General features: G+C 42.2%; 1 pseudogene; it reads left to right on the top strand.

Moving 5' to 3' along the window:
• The window catches only part of LOC123405119, a 39679-nt pseudogene extending 22263 nt beyond the window's left edge, over nucleotides 1–17416 (top strand).
• Nucleotides 17417–17782: the final 366 nt, after the last annotated feature.

Genomic DNA, 17782 nt, shown 5'->3' with positions numbered 1-17782 from the left:
TGTGCGAAAAATACGCCGGCCGGCACCTCGGCATCAAGCGGCCCCTCCGTCACTTGCACGCCCGCCGTTGGCGGTGCCTAGACATTACACGAGCTCGACGCCATCACGGTAACTACAAGCCTCGGCCGATGACTTCATCTCCTTGCCTTTTTGACTGGGCATCCATGACGCCCTACATGTTTTCGGAGGGCGCCGCCAACGTTCCATGCACTCTCGTGCACTTCGTGGACGGCAAGTTGATTGATGTCGCCAAGGCCAAAATCGTTGAACCGGGCAACCGCGTGTTCCACGGTAATCTAATGCCACCCATCGTGTATAGGGGTCAACTGGTTCGGGTGCTGCGGGGCTGCGACGACTTGTTACCTCTGTATCAACCCGTTGGGGCCGACGAAGATGATGTGATGACCCTCAACGCCTGCTTAAACTGGTCCATGCTTTGGCCGAAGAGCCAGATTTGTTTGGGGGCGCGGGACACCACCCCACAGACAACACCGCTAGTCGTGCTCGTGCCAAGCCATGGCAAGACCGCCGCAACGCTACCGCAGTCAGCTGATCCGGACATGCATATGGCACAGGATCCGGACGACGACGACGATACAATTTCCAACATCGATAAGTACATCAACGGACATGGGTATGGTGACGATGATGCCTTGTTCGGGCCTCCTTCTCAAGAACCCAACCGTGCAAATGACGAAGGCGATCTAGCTGGTACCGCGGAGAAACCCAATTTCAACAGGCGTCGGCTGTTCAGTTCTCAGGAGACGCCTCCAGCTCCTGCCTTCACCAAGACTCAAATAGCCGAGGTGGGAAATATTATCAGCCCCAACACACTCAAGAAGGTGCTCTCTGAGCATAACTCGATCCCATTACAACAGAAGAAGCAGAAGGGACGGAAAAGAAAAACTAACAACGGTGCGAGCCAGCCGGCACCGAGTACGATCCGTGCTTAGGACGGGCCACCAATATCTAAGTATATTGAGAGGATGGTGCATGTGGCGGGTAGGCCGATGCTACCGAATAATATGCTCAATGTTGCAACTGGAGTTATCCGGAGTCTGCATGACGCTGTTCTTTATATGGAGAAGCGGCGTCTCTCCGAGAATGATGGGGCATACCCGGTTTTCATGGCCAAGGTGCCACAGGGCAGGGGCTTTGTCGATAGCAACATCGGGAGTATGATCGTCCGACGGTTTGATGACATCTTCGCTATGCTTAACCTTTATCCGCTGCACTACACCTTCATTCGGCTATTTTCTCTCAGTATGGAGATGTGGATAATTAGAGACAAGACCCCGGACATCGTGATAGTCGACCCCTTCTACATGCGTGCCAAGCTCTTGGACGACGCTGGGGACCGGCAAGTCGCGAGTTCTTACCTCGAAGGCGTCATTCTGGCGAACGTCATACCTTACTTTTCTGAGTAAGTCATCCCCTCATCTCCCCGTAACATATGATTTCTTAGATTTCGATCGTTCTTTTTTTTCTAACATTCCATGTTTTGTGCAGTGACACACATTGCACACTCATCCTCTTAAGCCCGAAATATTCCATGGCCACGTATCTCGACTCGGTCTGTCAGTCGAAGAAAGACTACACAAATATCAAGAAAGTTCTTGATGATGTCCTCCCTGGCTACGCCAAATCTGGAGGCACCTTCAGGAGGCCAATTATTAGGTATGGCAAGCACGTGTTCACCCACGTAACGACGTTCCCCTGCGTCAAGCAGTCGCCTGGCAGTCAGAAGGATGCCTACTACGTCCTCCATCACATGCGGGTGATCGTACGGGGCAAGCATCACCGTATGCTACCAAATGAGCTCAGAGAATGGGCCGCACGCTTGTTGGCAATCCAGGACGAGGACATCAGACAATAATTCTTTCGCATCCAATCGGAGTTGGCGGAAATCATCTATCAAGATGTCCTTGCTAGATCGGAGCAATTCTACCTAAACTATCCACCGTCCAAGAGTGATATTGACACAACGCTACAAATGCAGGCTCACAACGATAGGACATTTATGACTATCACGAAATACGGCCGCTTCATCCATGCTCCGGTCCCTAAGTCGAGTCGAAAGTACTGATGCTATGTTGTAATTAAACTTTAATGAACTTGTATGTCTCTTTAGTTTGGACAGTCGTTGAACTCATATGTGTGGTCGATGCTATTTATTAGTAGGACCATGAATCATGCTATTAATGTGTTGCTTTTCTCTTCTGATCCTTTTGTTGCATACTTATATATTGCTTATATATTATCTGTGAATTGCTTTTGTTTGTCTAGTGCACAGAGATGTCGTCGTATGTCGTGTACAAGGGTGAGGTTCCCGGAGTCTACGACGACTGGGAGGAGTGTCGGAGACAAGTTAACCGTTTCAGCGGTAACATTTACAAAGGGTACACCACTAGGGCGGAGGCAGAAGCTAGATACGCGCTCTATCTAGCGGGAGAGAGGAGGGAGCGGAGGAGGAACTGGATGAAGATCAGTTTCATCGCGATGATGCTCATCGTGACCGGAACCCTCTTCTATGTGATGGTAGTTTAGATATTGACTTGTAATGTGAAGACAAACTCACTACTCGCGAGACTTGTAGTGTTCTAACTTTGTTCGGTATTTTGAATTCGAAGACTAATATGATGAATTGTATTCGGAGACTAATCCTCTATTGTATTCGATAAATCTGCTGTTTATATATATGTTGTGCTATTTATATTCTGTGCTATTATGTATATTTTAACATGTATAAATATCAGAAAATAAAAAAAATCTGAATATTCATAGTAGTGGCGCACCAACAGGAGGTGCGCCATTAGTATCTGGGATAGTAATGGCGCACCAGGTAGTGCGCCATTATTGTCTTGGATAGTAATGGCGCACCACGTGGTGCGCCACTGTTATGTATATTAACAGTGGTGCACTAGGGGTGCGCCATTACTATTTATTAGTAGTGGCGTGATAATAATGGTGCACCTATAGTGCGCCATTAATAGCTAAAGTGGGTGCGCCACTAATAGGCCTTTTTCTAGTAGTGCTACTTGACCCTGAAACTGAAAAGCACTACAAATGAACTCTGAAAATGTTGAAACTTGGCATGGTATTATCAATTCACCCACATAGCATGTGCTAAAAAGTTGAGAGGGTTACGACAAAAACTGGATCCACTTCGTGTACAAAAAAGACAATCTCTCTCGAAGTATCAGGGTTTTGAACGAGAACTCATCTATTACAAAGGGATTTCATTTTTTGGAACTTATTTGAACTCCATAATTTTTGTGTGTTCAAAATGCACCATTCAAGGGCACATCAAAAATTTCCAACAATTTCTGACTTTATTTGGTATTCTTCGTGCATTTACTTATTTTTTTGAGCTAGTTAACCCAGAAATTGAAAAGCACTACAAATAAACTCTGAAAATGTTGAAAGTTGGCATGGTATCATCACTTCACCGACATAGCATGTGCTAAAAAGTTGAGAGGGTTACGACAAAAACTGGATGCACTCCGTGTACAAAACGGACAATCTCTTTCGAAGTATTAGGGTTTCGAACGAGAACTCATCTGTTACAAAGGGATTTCATTTTTTTCAACTTATTTGAACTCCATTCTTTCTGTGTGTTCAAAATGCACCATTCAATGGCACATCACAAATTTTCAACAATTTCTGACTTCATTTGGTATTTTTTGTGCATTTACTTTTTTTTGAGCTAGTTGACCCTGAAATTGAAAAGCACTACAAATGAACTCTGAAAATGTTGAAAGTTTGCATGGTATCATCATTTCACCCACATAGCATGTGCTAAAAATTTGAGAGGGTTTCGACAAAAACTGGATGCACTTCGTGTACAAAACGGACAATCTCTCTCGAAGTATCACGGTTTCGAACGAGAACTCATGTGTTACAAAAGGATTTCATTTTTTGGAAATTAATTGAACTCCATACTTTTTGTGTGTTCAAAATGCACCATTCAAAGGCACATCACAACGTATCATTAGTACACCTCCCATTGAGTTTAATACATTAGTACACATCACATAAAGTTTAATACATTACATAGATTTATATTTTGATCCCTTGCCTATGATCGCTTTGGCCGTAATCATGGAGCATCTTCATTATTTAACGGGATGCTTGGGTCAATTCTCACTATGAAGGGAGGAATTTCATCAAACTTACTATAATCTTCTGACATGTCTGTCTTGTCCTCGATCCCCACGATGTTTCTTTTTCCTGAAAGAACTATGTGACTCTTTGGCTCATCGTCCGATGTATTCATTTGCTTTTTTTTTTGCTCTGGAGGACATGACTTTCACGTAGAAAACCTGAGCGACATCATTGGCTAGGACGAATGGCTGCCCTGTGTAACCAAGATTCTTAAGATCAACTGTTGTCATTCCGTACAACTGGTCTACCTTTACCCCTTCTCCATTCATGTTCACCCAACTACACGGAAACAAAGGAACCTTAAAAGTAGGTCCATAGTCAAGTTCCCATATCCCCTTTACGTAACCATAGTATGTGTCCTTTTCCCATTCTCGTCTGTCGCATCATAGCGGACACCACTGTTTGGTTGGTGCTCTTTTTATCTTGGGTGGTCGTGTAAAATGTATTCCCGTTTATCTCGTACCCTTTCAAATGTAATACAGTCGAAGAATGTGACGCGACCAACAAGTAGAGTTGATCTCCAACAGTGTTGTCAATCATGAGACGTGCTCGCCACCAACTGCCGAAAGTATCCATGTGTTTTTCTTCAATCCAGGAGATAGCCTTCCCCGGGAACTCGGAGCGTACAAAATTCTTGTGCTCCTCAATATACGAAGCCACGAAGGTCGAACTTTTTAGAACTTTGTAGTGTGCTTGAGTGGAAGAATGCCCGTCCCTACATATCATTGCTTTCTTTCCTAGTGTGCCTTTTCCACTCAGTCTGCCCTCATGCCGCGATTCAGGAACACCAATCGGCTTAAGGTCAGGAAGAAACTCCACACAGAACCCAATGACCTCCTCTATTCCATAGACCTTGGAGATGCTTCCTTCTGGCCTAGCACGGTTATGAACATATTTCTTTAAGACTCCCATGAACCTCTCGAAGGGGAACATATTGTGTAGAAATACAGGACCGAGAATGGAAATCTCATCGACAAGGTGAACCAGGAGATGTGTCATAATATTGAAGAAGGACGGGGGGAACACCAACTCAAAACTGACAAGACATTGGACCACATCTTTCTGTAGCCTTTCCAGATGTTCTCGATCTATTACCTTCTGAGATATTGCATTGAGGAATGCACATAGCTTCACAATGGGTAATCGAACAATTTCTGGTACAAGCCCCCTCAATGCAACCGGAAGCAACTCCGTGATAATCACGTGGCAATCATGAGACTTCAGGTTCTGGAATTTTTTCTCTACCATATTTATTATTACCTTTATATTAGATGAGAAGCCAGCAGGGACCTTCATACTTCTCAGGCATTCAAAAAATTCTTCCTTCTCTGCTTTGGTAAGAGCGTAGCTGCTTAAGTATTGACGCAATTTATTAGTCTTCTTGTCCTATGGGTCTTTCATATGTTTCTTCTCCTCCCGTGCTTCTGTTGTATTTTTTGTCTTTCCATACACTCCCAGGAAGCCTAGCAAGTTCACGCAAAGATTCTTCGTCACGTGCATCACGTCGACTGAAGACCGGACCTCTAGGTGTTTCCAATAGGGTAGGTCCCAAAATAAAGAATTTTTTTCCACATGGGCACGTGTCCGGTAACATCGTCTTTCGGAACAGATTGACGGCCAGGACCCTTTCCAAAGATTACTATTTGATCCAAATCCTTGACCATAGCCAATAACTCATCACCAGTAGGGAGGTTAGGCTTCTTTCGATGATCTGCCTCATCGTTGAAATGCTTGCCTTTCTTTCTTACAGGATGATTGGTCAGAAGAAATTGACGACACCCCAGGTAGACAACCTTCTTAGATTTTTCCAAATATGTACCTTTGGTCTTATCTAAAAAGTGTGTGCATGCATTGTATCCCTTCTTTGAATATCCTAAAATGTTACTGAGAGTAAGCCAATCATTGATGGTTACGAACAACAATGCTCGTAGGTCAAATTCTTGCTGCTTGTGATCATCGCAGACACGTACACCTGGTTTGGCCCACAACTGCAAAAGTTCATCAACTAATGGCCTTAGGTACACATCAATGTCGTTGACGGGTTGCTTCGATCCTTGGATGAGCACTGGCATCATAATGAACTTCCGCTTCATGCACAACCAAGGAGGAAGGTTGTAGATACATAGAGTCACGGGCCAGGTGTTGTGACTGGAGCTCTGCTCCCCAAAAGGATTCATGTCGTCTGTACTTAATAAGTCTGGCCACTCCCTCTCGATTTTCCTCCACTGCGACCCATCTGCGAGGTGTCTCAACTATTTCCCATCTTTATTACGCTCGTCTTTGTGCCATTGCATCAACTTGCCATGCTCATTGTTTCTGAACAGACGTTTCAACCGTGGTATTATAGGAGCATGATACGGCTCCAACGTATCTATAATTTTTGATGGTTTCACTATTATCTTGTCAAACTTTGTATGTTTTGCATGCCTTTTATATATGTTTTGGGACTAACTTATTAACTCAGTGCCAGGTGCCAGTTCCTGTTTTTCCATGTTTTTGACCCCTTTCAGAGGAGATTTAGAAACGGAGTCCAAACGGAATAAAATCTCCGAAAATAATTTTTTGGAACGGAAGAAGATCGGGGAACTTGGGAGCCAAGGCCGGGGACCCCCAGGGGCCCCACAAGCCCCCACCCCGCAATCAGGGGGGCCGCGCCATCCAGGCTTGTGGGCATCCTGGACGTCCCCTGACCTAGGTCTTTCGCCTATATATTCCCATAAATTCCAGAAAAATCAAGAGATCATCGCAATCGCTTTTCCGCCGCCGCAAGCTTCTGTCTCCGCAAGATCCCATCTGGGCACGTCCTTGTGCCCTGATGGAGGGGGCATTCGGACATGGAGGGCTTCTTCATCAACACCATGGCCTCTCCGATGATGCGTGGGTACTTAACCATAGACCTACGGGTCCATAGCTAGTAACTAGGTGGCTTCTTCTCTCTCTTGGATCTTCAATACAAAGTTCTCTATGATCTTCATGGACATCTATCCGATGTAATCTTCTTTTGCGGTGTGTTTGTCGAGATCCGATGAATTGTGGATTTATGATCATATTATCTATGAATCTTATTTGAGTTTCTTCTGATCTCTATTATGCATGATTTCATATCCTTGTAATTCTCTTCGAATTGTGTTTTTATGGCCAACTAGATCTATGATTCTTGCAATGGGAGAAGTGCTTGGTTTTGGGTTCATACCGTGCGGTGACCTCACCCAGTGACAGAAGGGGTAGCGAGGCACGCATCGTGTTGTTGACATCAAGGGTAAAAAGATGGGGTTTTCATCATTTGTTTGAGATTATCCCTCTACATCATGTCATCTTGCTTAAAGCTTAACTCTGTTCATCATGAACTCAATACACTAGATGCATGCTGGATAGCGGTCAATGTGTGGAGTAATAGTAGTAGATGCAGAATGTATCGGTCTACTTGTCTCGGACGTGATGCCTATATGTATGATCATTGCCTTAGATATCGTCATGACTTTGCGTGGTTCTATCAATTGCTCGACAGTAATTTGTCCACCCACCGTGATACTTGCTATTTTGAGAGCAGCCTCTAGTGAACACTATGGCCCCCAGGGTCTACTCCACACCATATTTTCATCCTTACACTTTTTACTTCATTGCACTTTCCGCCTTCAGATGTCAGTTTGCAAACAATCTTGAAGGGATTGACAACCCCTTTGAAGCGTTGGGTGCAAGCTTGTTTGTGTTTGCGCAGGTACTCTGGACTTGACGAGACCCTCCTTCTGGATCGATACCTTGGTTCTCAAACTGAGGGAAATATTTACTGCTCCTGTGCTGCATCACCCTTTCCTCTTAAAGGGAAGAACCAACGCAAGCCCAGCCTCTGTCAACGTGTCAATTTCTGGCGCTGTTGTCTGTGGGATAGCAGAAGAATTTCTGGTGCCATTGCTGGGGAGGAATATCAAGTCAAGAACTCATCCAAGTAGGTGTCGCAAAGTCATCTCTTGCATTTACTTTGTTTGCCAGTTGCCTCTCGTTTTCCTCTCCCCCACTTCACACATTTGCCTTTTTTGTTCGCCTTTTCGTTCGCCCTTTTCTTCGCCCTTTTCTCGCCTGCTCTTTGTTTGCTTGTGTGTTTGCTTGCTTGCTGAAGTCACCATGAGCGAAAACACCAAACTCTGTGACTTCTCGAATACTAATAATAATGATTTTATTAGTACTCTGATTGCTCCCGCCACTAGTGCAGAGTCATACGAAATCAATGTCGCTTTGCTGAATCTTGTTATGAAAGAGCAATTCTCTGGCCTTCCTAGTGAAGATGCCACATCCCATCACAATACCTTCATTGAGCTTTGTGATATGCAAAAGAAAAAAGATGTGGATAATAACGAGATTAAATTGAAGCGTTTTCCTTTCTCGTTGCGAGATCGCGCAAAAACTTGGTTTTTTTGTTTGCCCAAAAATAGTATCGATTCTTGGGATAAGTGCAAAGATGCTTATATATCCAAGTTTTTTCCACCGGCTAAGATCATCTCTCTCCGTAATGATATCATGAATTTCAAGCAACTTGATCATGAACATGTTGCACAAGCCTGGGAGAGAATGAAATTAATGATTAGAAATTGTCCCGCTCATGGCTTGAGTCTTTGGATGATTATTCAAATCTTTTACGTTGGCTTCAATTTCCCTTCTAGAAATATCTTGGAATCCGCCTCAGGTGGAACGTTCATGGAAATCACGTTAGGGGAAGCCACAAAGCTCATAGACAACATCATGACAAAGTACTCTCAATGGCACACTGAAAGGTCACCTACTAGTTAGAAGGTACACGCTATAGAAGAAATTAACTCGTTGATTGCTAAGATGGACGAGTTAATGAATTTAGTTGCTAGTAGAAGTGCTCCTTTGGATCCTAATGATATGCCTTTGTCTTCTTTGATTGATAGTAGCAACGCTAGATTGGATGTTAATTTTGTTGGTAGGAATAACTTTGGCAACAACAATGCCTTTAGAGGAAACTATGTTCCTAGGCCTTTTCCTAGTAACTCCTCTAATAACTTTGGAAATTCCTACAACAATACTCATGGAAATTACAATATATTACCCTCTGATCTAGAGAGTAATATCAAAGAGTTCATCAACTCTCAAAAGATTTTCAATGCGTCCATAGAGGAAAAACTACTCAAAATTGACGATTTGGCTAAGAGCGTAGATAGGATTTATTGTGATGTTGATGCTTTGAAAGTTAGATGTGCTGCTCCCAAAATAAACACGGATGAAACATTGAAATCTATGCATGTTTCCATGATTGAGAGCCAAGAAAGAACCGCCCAAATTGGTGCTTGACATGAATGGCTTAAAAAAGCGTGTTCTCGTGATGAGAATCACGAAGATCTTAAAGTGCTTGTGTGACTCCCATTGAATATTTGCTTTCTTGTGTCAAACCTAATGATTATGGGGCTGGATATGAATCCACTTTGGTTGAAAAGTGCCCCAATGATTCAGAGTCCATCTATCTTCATGCTAAAACCATTAAAAGTGGAGTAGAAGATGTTAAAACTTTGAGTAGTAATGAAATTAGTACCGTGGATTTCAAGGAAATCAATTATGATAGTTGCTCCTTGATTGAATGTATTTCTTTGATGCAATCCATGTTAAACTCTCCACACGCTTATAGGCAAAACAAAGCCTTTACCGATCATATCGTCGAAGCTATGATAAAATATCTTGAGGAGAAACTTGAATTGGAAGTCTCTATCCCTAGAAAGCTTCATGATGATTGGGAACCTACCATCAAAATCAAATTCAAAAACTATGAGTGCAATGCTTTGTGTGATTTGGGTGCTAGTGTTTCTGCGATTCCAAAGTATTTATGTGATGTTCTGGGTCTTAATGAGATTGAAGAGTGTTCTCTTAATTTGCATCTTGCTGATTCTACTGTAAAGAAACCCATGGGAAGGATCAATGATGTTCTTATTATTGCAAATAGGAACTATGTACCCGTGGATTTCATTTTGCTTGACATTGATTGCAATCCTACATGCCCTATTATTCTTGGTATACCTTTCCTAAGGACTATCGGTGCGATTCCAAACTTTTCTCTCACGAGATGATTTTTCATTTTTATTAAGAAAGAGCTTTTGAGTTGATTATTTTTGCTGCTTATTTATATTCTTTTTTCCTAGGCCGTCGTAATTGTTGAGAAGCTTTGAGGTACCAGAAGTATACGCAGTATACAGATTGCTACAGACTGGTCTGTTTTTGACAGATTCTGTATTTGTTGAGTTGGTTGCTTGTTTTGATGAAACTACGGTTAGTATCGGGGGTACTAGCCATGGAAAAGTGAGAATATAGTAGCCCATCATCAATATAGATGGAATTCAAGTTTTCTACAGTACCAAAAGAAGTGGTAGTTTGTTTTCTTGTACTAATGTTATCACAAGTTTCTGTTTAAGTTTTGTGTTGTGAAGTTTTCATGTTTTGGGTGATGTTCTCATGGACAAAGAGATAAGGAGTGGACAGAGCTCAAGCTTTGGGATGCCCAAGTCATCCCAAGCCAAATTCAAGGGCACCAAAAAGCCTAAGCTTGGGGATGCCCCGGGAAGGCATCCCCTCTTTCGTCTTCAATCCATGGGTAACATTACTTGGAGCTATATTTTTATTCACCACATGATATGTGTTTTGCTTGGAGCGTATTGTATATTAGGAGTCTTTTATTTTTGTTGTGTCACAATCATCCTTGCTTCACACCTTTTTTAGAGAGAGAGACATGCACTCATCGTGATTTTGCTAGAATGCTCATAGTGCTTCACTTATATCTTTTGAGCTAGATACTTTTGCTCTTGTGCTTCACTTATATCTTTAGAGCACGGCGGTGCGTGATTTGGTAGTTGGCTTATGCTATGAATGTAGTCCCAAATGTGCTAGGTACCCAAAGAGGATGCAAAAACCACCATCTTAATGTGCATTGAGTAGAAATAGAAGTTTCGATTCCTCTCAATTAGTTTTGAGATGTGGATTCGGTAATATTGAGAGTTATGTTGTAGGGTGTTGTGAATCAAGAAATACTTGTGTTGAAGTTAGTGATTCCCGTAGCATGCACGTATGGTGAACCGCTATGTTAGGAAGTCGGAGCATAATTGATCTATTGATTGTCATCCTTTGTGTTGAGGTCGGGATCGCGCGATGGTTTACACCTACCAACCATTCCCCTCGGAGTATGCGTTTAACACTTTGTTTCGATTACTAATAAAAACTTTCGCAATAAGTATGTGAGTTCTTCATGACTAATGTGAACCCATGGTATAGATGCACTTTCACCTTCCACCAGTGCTAGCCTCTCTAGTGCCGCGCAATTCTCGCCGGTGCACAAATCCACCAAATCCCTTCCTCAAAACAGCCACCATACCTACCTACTATGGATTTTTCATAGCCATTCCGAGATATATTGCCATGCAACTCCCACCGTTCCGTGTCATGACTTGTGCAGCCACTCTCATATTGACCTTGCATGATCGTAAGATAGCTAGCAAGATGTTTCAACGTCATACGCCATGCTAGATCGTTGCACATCACATTACACTGTCGGAGGCAATTCCTATGGAGTCATCATCATTGTGATCTTTGAGCTGAGAGTAAATAAAAGTGTGATGATCATCATTACTAGAGCATTGTCCCATGTGAGGAAATAAAAAAATGAGGCCAAAGAGCCCAAAAACAAAAAAAAGAGAAAAGAATAGAAAAAATAGAGGCCTAAGAGCCCAAATGAAAAAAAGAGAGAAAAAGAGAGAAGGGACAATGCTACTATCGTTTTCCACACTTGTGCTTCACGTTAGCACCATGTTCTTCATGATTGAGAGCTTCCTGCTTTGTCACTACCATATGCTAGTGGGACTCTTCATTATATAACTTGGCTTGCATATTCCAATGATGGGTTTCCTCAAAATTTCCCTAGGTCTTCGTGAGCAAGCAAGTTGGATGCACACCCACTAGTTCCACTTTTGAGCGTTCACATACTTATAGCTCTGGTGCATCTCTTGTATGGCAATCCCTACTCATTCACATTGATATCTATTAATAGGCATCTCCATAGCATATTGATACGCTGAGTCAATGTGACCATCTCCTCCTTTTTGTCTCACAACCAGCACCACACTCTATTCCACCTATAGTGCTATATCCATGGCTCGCGCTCATGTATTGCGTGATAGTTATAAAAAGTTTGAGAAAGTAAGAGTGCGAAAACAATTACTTGGCCAATTCCAGGGTTGTGCATGATTTACATTAGTTGTGTGAGGATGATGGAGCATAGCCAAACTATATGATTTTGTAGGGATAACTTTCTTTGGCCTTGTTATTTTGAAATTTCATGATTACTTTGCTAGTTTGCTTGAAGTATTGTTGTTTTCATGTCAATAGCAAACTGTTGTTTTGAATCTTACGGATCTGAACATTCATATCATGTGAAAGAAGTTGCAAAGTACAACTCTGCTAGGTAGCATTCCACATCAAAAATTCATTATTTATCACTTCCCTACTCGAGGACGAGCAGGAATTAAACTTGGGGATGCTTGATACGTCTCCGACATATCTATAATTTTTGATGGTTTCGTGCTATTATCTTGTCAAACTTTGGATGTTTTGCATGCCTTTTATATATATTTTGGGACTAACTTATTAACTCAGTGCCAAGTGCCAGTTCCTGTTTTTTCCATGTTTTGACCTCTTTCAGAGGAGATTTTTAAACGGAGTCCAAATGGAAGAAAATCCCCGAAAATATTTTTTTTGGAACAGAAGAAGATCGGGGAACTTGGGAGCCAAGTCAGGGGAGCCCCAGGGGCCCCACAAGCCCCCACCCTGCGGCCAGGGGGGCCGCGCCATCCAGGCTTGTGGGCCCCCTGGACGTCCCCTGACCTAGTTCTTTCGCCTATATATTCCTATAAATTCCAGAAAAAATCAGGAGATCATCGCAATCGCTTTTCCGCCGCCGCAAGCTTCTGTCTCCGCAAGATCCCATCTGGGGCATGTCCTGGTGCCCTGCCGGAGGGGGATTCGGACACGGAGGGATTCTTCATCAACACCATGACCTCTCCGATGATGCGTGAGTAGTTCACCATAGACCTACGGGTCCATAGCTAGTACACTACAATGATTTTGGTCTATTGCAACAAAAGCGTTCGTCGCAATAAGTACCCAATTGTCGCAATAGGTACCTATTGCCATGACATGGTGTTTGTTGCCAACCGTTGCGATAGGACGCATGGTAATAGGTTATTGCCACAAAAAAGTAAATGTGGCAAGAAAGCATGTTATTGCAACAACCATGTGCCAAGTTGCCACATTTTTCCTCGTGGCATCACGCACTTGATGCCACAATTTGGTTTGAGGCAATAGCTTAATGCAACACATGGCGAACCGTGGCAATTTGTCCGCTTGTGGCGATAGGCACTTGTGGCAATAAGCTATAACAACAACTCTTTTTTGTGGTGTGTCGTCTGTCGTGGCAATAGTCAATTATGGCAAAACCCTATAGCAACAACTCTTGTTCTTGTGGGTATAGTCCTTTCGCAACAAACCCTATATTCGTGGCAGTAATGTATACCAACAATTCTGCATATGTGGTAATACTGAAATTACAACATACTCATTTTGGTGATGATAAATAGTTGTCACAGCTACATTTTTTGTGGTGCCAACATGTTGCAACCAAAGGTAGGTTGTGGTAATAGCCTACTGCAACTGGAAAAAAAATATAGGCAGTCAATTACCTGATTCTTATAATGCACACATGATGTATATTTATAAATATCAATGTTTGCATAGCCAATATCCATTAAATGAAACTAAAATATAATTTAGCATGAATTCAACATACTGAATGTGCCATCCCTAAATAAGAGTGGAGACTAAATTACCCATGGTATAGAGTCCATTCCAGTTAAATCTTTGGATCCTGCAATGAAAAAAATCAAAAATTCATTTAGCTCAAGTTAAATGAAAACATAAAGTACTTAGTCATGGAAATAAAGAAATATCACAATGACTAATTAGCAGAAAGATATAACCATTGTCATGATAATTGCATAATTACTATATTCGTGCATGCATGGGTACCTTCCTGCTCCATTGTTATGACCATAGCAGCTAGCAAGCTAATGTGTGTGCCTGCTGTACTACTCCATATAAAATTAGATGCCACACAATTTTTTGGATAATTTCACAAAAGAATTTGTAATTCATCATGTAATGTAATTCAGTGACCTCATGGCTGAGCTCAGGGTATACCTTTTGGATCTCTTCTGTGGCACGAGCACGCTCTTCAAACTAGGACTTCATCCTTTCAGAACCAGTTGGTGGTTTGGCCATGTATCCATACCCATGAGGCTGCAATGACTTGTATTGCACAGAGTCTTTATATGTGGTGTGAAAAATATTGCATCTTTGTTCACTTGAAACTGAACCTTGAGCTTCATTTTTTGTTTTTAACCTTTTGACATGTTTTGTCCTAAATACAAAAAGTACACTCCCATCAATTGAAGAAGCATCCAGGTTCGAGGATGCACACCACTAAACAACTAGAGAATAATCGAATATTGGTTTTTTAAAGCTATTATACTTTCCATCCTTATTACGAGAACATATCTTTTCTTTACTCAACACAATAACAATTAAGGGACTTAGCATTATCAATGTGCACCACTCAGATAAGTGATTAAGAATTAAGGATGTTCTGTAACTAGCAAAAAGGAGTAATGTGCATCATATCTTTCCTCTAAAAAGTGAACATTACATGAGCATCCCTAACTGCATGTTAATCCTGAATGTTAATTACCTTTGCTGCTATGGCATAAATTGAAGTGAACATAAATATTATTACCAACTTGTCGTTGTATTGTACTCGGTATCCTACCAGTAGGATCTTGCATTGAATTCATCATTGTGCCATTCTGTACATAATATCATAATTTGAGTCAGTTTTAGAAGAAACTCGATACTTAAAGCAGCCATATAAAAGTGACCAAAAAAATATCTATTCAAGTCTATATGCAAGTTGTTGTAAGCAAAAATAAGCTAGGCTTAATGATTAAATGAAATCAAATTGTGTTATAGCATGCAGAACATAAGACTTTTAGCATAACATATGTCTCTAATTTTGATTTAGACATTAAAAGCTAGGCTTCGAAGATCAAAGCAGAGCATATGACACACCAATATTTTGTGTATGCTTCAGCATAATACATACACTTGCAGTATTCCATGTATTCTTCAAAGCACAACATATATCAATATTATGTAATCAAGTCTATACTGAAGCTGTGAAGCATACACATGACACACCAATTAGAGCCCATCTTGACAAGGCTACTTCCTGAAAGTACACATGCAGGACTGTGGTAAGCGAACTACTACGAAGGAGATTATTTGACCCCTCATCTGCCAGCCAAAAATCGGTGTTCTGTAATCAACACGACATGCCCATCAGGATGAAGAATGAGCACGTCAAGTAAGGGCGATGTGCGCCTGTGCCATGGACCATAAGGCCTACATGTAGGTGTGCGTGTGTGAGTATTTAAATGACACCTTGTTACCGTGTCAGAGCAGCCTATTGTAATCAAACATCTGAATCTCACCTACTACCTCTATCTGAATTTCTCATCCCCTGTACATCTTTCTCATCCGCCATCTCACCCCAAGTTCTTCTCTACTCGTTGGATCCCCAAGTCCCTCCGGTTTAGAACATCAGAGAGGGGTACATGGAGGAGGGGCCTGAGCAGGAGGAAGCCCAGGGGAAGTCGGCGAGTAGGAAGAGCCCATGGATGGTGACGACGGCAAGCGCAACGAGGTGCTTGGGCGGCAGCGCCTTCGTCGTCGGCATGGCCATCAGTAGAACCCTAGAGCCTACAGGGGGCGTCCCTGGCGGCAAGAGGAGCGTATAGGTGACATCATAGGAAGGAGTGTTGTACGGCCACCGTCGGCATGGTAGTTCTACGATGGATTCCAGTGTAATCTGGCGCTGCACATGTATGCGGAGGAGATTTGGGAGAAAGTAATAACCTGAGACAGCGTACGTTCGATAGACTCCGATGTAGCCCCCACAGTGTTGATGCCGTCATGAGTCATGACGCCGTGAGGATGCAGGAACCAGAACTAGAGAACTCAGATCTGATGTCGTGGATTTGGGGAAGAGAAATAATCGGGAGTACTTATGAGGGTGTTTATCAGGGAGGTTAAGAAATTTTTGGCGCAAGACACGACTAAATTATTTGGTGGGAAATTACAGAAACAAAATAGAGGGAGATTGAGGGCTTTAGCGGGAAGGAAAAAACAACTTGCATAGTACGCGCTTAATTATTTGTTTGCCACAAATTTTTTAAAGAAAATTCTAGTAAATTAGGAAAACAATATTTGGAATCAATATGGAATATGGAATCAATATGGAATCAATATGAAAACAATATTTGGAATCATTTGCAGGGAATCTATTACTACTTCTACCAGCTTCTGAAGAACATTTCTGACGATGGCCTTGACATCGCGTACGAGCGGCTGTATAGGAGGATCTCTGACAGAGGCTGCCCGACGGCCGCCAACGACGCGGAGAGAAAGCAAGACCTAGTCGGCTCGTCGGAGATGCTTGTTCATGTCCGTGGTCTACTTCATCCCATTTGTTGCGTGAGTTTGATGAGCGTTCTAAATTTTCTATCCAAAATCTATGTGTAAGAGTAGGCTCGTTCTTATATATCAATTACTTTGTCTCGTAGCATGGAGGTCAGATTTGCCGGAGGGATTTAGGTAACTAGATAATTTTTGAAACTGTTGAGTCCCCCATCTGTTGGATCAAAAGGGTCTTTTGTCAGAACTTGGCGAAAAATCTTCAGAAGAACGGTGTGCTCACTCTTCAGGCTCTAATAAAACTTCATAAATGGTCAATTGGTTGGTTGTATATTGCAGTAGGACATACCCTGTATCAATCTGCTACTTGTTAGATTTAGTCGCTTAATGGAGAACAACATATTCCATGCTCACAGGTGTAGACAGATTATTAGTTGGAAACATCACCAATCTTGCTCACACTTGTGTGTTTGATCTGATCTGTACTGTATTGTTTAGATCCGTTCGAATTCTGCCAGATCCTATGACTTATGTCCATGCATGTAACTGCTTAATGCGACTGCAAGCATTCACCTACTGCATTATCGAATGTGTTAGGGGAACGACATACATGCGATCCTTTTCTACTAGACTGTTTGAAATGGTGATTTAGATCTGTATGATTTGTCAGAATTGACGCTCTTCTGTGCATAGTCAGTATGTATGCAGTTACGATTTATTCATATTCGTCAATTCAGAGGGAATGCCCAAACCAACAGTTCTTATCCTAATAAATGTTTGAGTGGGAACAGCTATGTTTTTTAGTTATATTTGCTAATTACAGAAGATGGATCCCTTTTTAAGAAAAACTTATATAATGTGCACACTGTTTATCTGCTGCCCAATTGTGACCTTCATTCCCTTTTCGTTGGTGACCAGAGATTTTCCTTGCAAGAGGAATTGAAGAGGACGCCTTCATATCCTGCCAATTTTGCTTCTTTTGTGCGCGAGGATTATCAACTGCAACTGACAACAATATCAACCAACCCTATCCATCGCTGGA

The sequence above is a fragment of the Hordeum vulgare genome, chromosome 6H (assembly GCF_904849725.1).
Source record: "Hordeum vulgare subsp. vulgare chromosome 6H, MorexV3_pseudomolecules_assembly, whole genome shotgun sequence".
Lineage (NCBI taxonomy): Eukaryota > Viridiplantae > Streptophyta > Magnoliopsida > Poales > Poaceae > Hordeum > Hordeum vulgare.
The sequence above is the reverse complement of the archived record's forward strand: the minus strand, read 5'-3'. Positions and strand labels throughout refer to the sequence as shown.